General features: G+C 33.3%; 1 long non-coding RNA gene across 1 annotated transcript; it reads left to right on the forward strand.

Annotated features, from left to right (window-relative positions):
- The first annotated feature begins 2625 nt into the window (after positions 1–2625).
- On the forward strand, positions 2626–3916 carry LOC140885335 (uncharacterized). Its single transcript, XR_012150876.1, has 3 exons — positions 2626–2775; positions 3298–3591; positions 3697–3916. It is a non-coding gene; the product is annotated as an uncharacterized lncRNA (long non-coding RNA).
- Positions 3917–4300: the final 384 nt, after the last annotated feature.

The raw sequence follows: 4300 nt of genomic DNA on the forward strand, positions 1-4300 counted from the left end.
GAAACATATAACAAGAACCATGGTAATACTAGTGAAACATAATAGAGAAAAATAACATAAAAAACTTTCAAATACATTCTTCGATCATTGATCTTTTCACTTTTATCTTGCGTTCTTTTATAATTTATGACAAGAAGTTCCACAAACAAAGATGTTGTTGAGAATGAATAAATTCAACTGTAAGAACAATGCAATATATTATCCTCCAAACAACGTATTCTTGATAGAGTGTATGGGATCGATGTTCCTCTTAAATATTTGGAACTAAACAACTACGTATGTACGACTTGACTCAAATGAATATTTTTTAATTTGTAATATATTTGTTCCATTGTTCCTTTCATGGAAGCAACAAAATATCATTAACCTATCACATGTACTCCATTTTTTCTTTCACATGCATGTTACAGATATCCCTGGCCCGCACTATTTATTTTTTATGTACCATCGAAGTCAAATTCATGTGTGGTTTGTTCCTATCACATCATCACAAGTGCATGTTGTTGGTAGTACTAGACACAATAATTAACAAGAAGGGATCACACACAATACATAATCAAGATACCGAACAACAAGCTTACATGAACATTTTCTTGGAAAAGGCATTTCCAGAAGCCACCACCAGTCAAGATTCGAGTTGGATGCAATATCTTATTTCACAATTAAGAGCTCCGAAGCATTAACTAGCCCATCAAAAAATGCAGACCCACAACCGTAAGAACAATGCAACGTATTCTTGGGATAAAAGTGATGTTTGTATATGCCGTGATGGATATATCATTACTGTTATATCCCAATTGTCTCAAACAATTAACTATGTGACCACTTATTTGTGCTATAGCTTGTGCGGAGGATGGGATAGGACAAATGGTCAAATAAAGCCAGACAGATATTTTTGCATCTCTCTATGTTATCTGTGTCATTGGCAACCCGCTTGTATGCATATCTCTTCCGCTCGATCTACGAGAACTTGATGCCCCGCTTCGATCCATATTTAGTGGAAATAAATCATCGAAATTAATAATATATATATATATATATATATTTATAAAGAACATAATAATCTTTCAAACACATTCTTCGAACAAACAAAAATAGATTTTAGAAGAAACGTCAATATGAAACATATAACAAGAATCATGGTAATACTAGCAAAACATAATAGAGAAAAAGAACATGCAATAGTATGAATGATGGCATACTATGTGATGATCCTAACTCAAATAGTGGATCATCAATGATCCTAGGGAGATATTTAGTGCATTTAAAGAATGGATGAACCATTACCATTAAATGTAGGCATGCTCCATAGGATCCACCATATTCTCAAGTCAATGTACTTCCATTAGCAATGTTAATACTGTATTTTAATAGTATTGGACGTTCAATAGACTATGATCGTGTGATTAGTCATTAATAGGGTGATATTTGCATAAATTAGGAATTATTAGGCTTATTCATGTACGATCTAGTGCAATTCATGGATGTTTTTATGTTAATTCAGTACGTCTTGGGTTTACTACATATCCATCTTGGACTAATGAATCAATATAATTTTTACATGTCTAACTTTCTTATGTGTATCATGAGTGTGGTCACAACATAAGTACAATAGTATGAATGAAGACATACTATGCAACCCTAACTCAAATGGTGGATCATCAATGATCCTAAGGAGATATTTGGTACAATTTAAGAATGGATGAAATTTTATACACTAAATGTGGACACGCTCCATAATATCCACCATATTATCAAGCCAATGTGTTTCAACTAAAATGTTATATATGTACCATATTTTAATAATATTGGACATTCAATAGACACTTGGTCACACGATTAGTATTCAATAGGGTGAGATTTGCATAAATTTATGATCACAACTTAATCAAGTATTGTTGAGATGCAGTACTTGTCTATGCTAGTAGATCGATTGAATCATTGCGTGTGAGCTGTTGTCGTGTGGTTTGAAATATTTGAGTTGCACCGTTGCCACCAATTATAAATTTGGTAAAGTGATAAATGTTCGGTCCTACAAGTATTATTACGAGTGCATCACATACAAAGATTTCTAATTAAATTATATTTTGATGTTAATCAAGTACTGTGAAAAAACAGCTTTAATTGATTTCTATTGACTAATTCAACTTTAATATCGAACTATATCTAAATTATAAAGTACTATTGACACATAAATAAGTAAGATTAATAAGTTATACGGTCTTAAATTAACAGAATGGGTGATATCGTGTCACATGTCAAAATTTTGGCCGTAGATGTTTTATCTTCGCATTTTTTTCTACTCATGATGTTGTTGTTTGTAATTATGACTCGTTGATAAATTGGCATAAGATAAGTATATAAAGTTTGCTAGACCTTGTATGTTCGCATTCATTTATTTTTTAATTAAATGCTACATTTGCTAGAATTTACTTCCCAATTATGTAAATTTATTTAAATTATGTAACATATATCATGAATTAAGTATCACTTCTAGTAGAACTTAAACCTAATTATTTAGGTTTGGTGCTTTTTTACTTGAAAAAAATTTGGCATGACTCATTTACACAAACAGTAACACTCTTGTGCAATAGTGTCACTATGAGAAGGGTCAAACTTCTTCAAATAAAATTACCCGCTTAGTTTTAAATTGGATCTTCGTTTGATTTGATTTTGTAGATTCTTTGTCTCTCTCAGAAGCCGGGGTTTCTTCTCTCTCGCGAAAGCTCAGGGCCGATTCTACTTTTCTCTCTCACGAATCTCTTTGCTGCGCATGTGTGTTTCTTTCCTGCTCATTTGTTTATGAATTTTTTTTGTCGATTTCTATTTGTTTTCCCCATAATTTCGAACAAATTTAGGGTTCTTATTTTTTAGAAGCCGGATCGATAATCTCTTGGTGAAATTGAAAGTTTCGATAGTTTTCTTAGTAGGATCAATTATTGTCTCCAAAGAATGCTCTTATTTGAGAACAAAATCGAAAATTTTCTAGTGTGTTGCTAATAATCTGAACCTGTTCGAGTGCAAAGAAGGTAACATTCTCACGAGTAAGGTTTCAGCTTAGTGCGAATTCCATCGGATGGATTCGTGTTTTCGTTGTGTTGTTGAGGTATTCGGGGCTCTGTTTCAGTGAGTTTTTGCTTTCTTGATCTGAACTCGTGTCAGGATTCATGTTCGAGTTTGAGCTTGGCTCGAACAATTTTTGAAGTTTGAAAAAAATGGGTGTTTTTTTGTTCTCTTGGAAAAATGGCATTTCACATGGTTGTATCTCCTAATTTAGTTCTGTTACTTTGGTTGCAGATTCAACTAGTTCCATGGTGTTGGTGGCCGCAGGTAATTATGTTGCAGCAGCCAAATTTGACCCGTCGTTGATGAATAATCTTATTCAACTAGTTCCGTGGTGTTGGTGCCCCTGTGCCCATTGGGACATTACAAGTATGGTGAAAGTGGCATGAAATCTACGACCTCGGAAACTCCTTGTAATGCTAGTCATCAAGTTGAAGTTGAATGGATCGAACAATATGAACCTGATGTTTATACGACACTTGTAACCCTTCGAGATGGAACTGGAGATCTCAAACGTGTGGGATTCAGGTACTTGGAATCTTCTTTTCTTGTTTTAAGGAACTATATATGCTGATGAACTTGTCCTTAATTGTTTAGTCTTAAAATCATTTCCTTTCAACTTTTGCTTGCCAGCCTGAGGAGATTCGGGGAACACCAAGCAGAACTGTGGTGGTCGGAGAACCAAGAAAAAGTTTACGAGGGATATAACATTTGCTTGTCGTCCGAGAAGTCATCGGTTTCTGGCCAGAGACTTCCCAGTTGTAGTTCAAAAACGGATGGTTGTATTTGTATATTGAGAAAGTTGTCCACTTTAACTCAGCGTAATTCCCAATTTTATTTTATTTTTTGGTTTCCTTTTCACGTTTCTTACTCTCTCGTTATTCTTTTTAATTAGCTTTTCTTGTTCCATTTTACAATGTTTTCAAGCGGTGTTGCAGGGTGTGTGTACGTACATACATGTTGTCAATTGGTAATATTGTTTAGTTAAATAAGTTTCAACCCAAGACCTCGTATAAATTCGAGCTTTCCAAATATATACTATTAATCAAAGTTAAATCGCTCCAATAACGATTCGGAAACAAACATTATTTTAAGGTTGTGTTTACTTAGTGAGATTAATTTTATATAGATAAATAATACTAAGACTATTAAACTAATTTTATAAGATGTTGAATAATGATGCATAAAAAATCACATGTTTACTTTAATGGATCAATTTTGTGATTAATACTATGAT

The sequence above is a fragment of the Henckelia pumila genome, chromosome 2 (assembly GCF_033568475.1).
Source record: "Henckelia pumila isolate YLH828 chromosome 2, ASM3356847v2, whole genome shotgun sequence".
In the NCBI taxonomy this organism is placed as follows: domain Eukaryota; kingdom Viridiplantae; phylum Streptophyta; class Magnoliopsida; order Lamiales; family Gesneriaceae; genus Henckelia; species Henckelia pumila.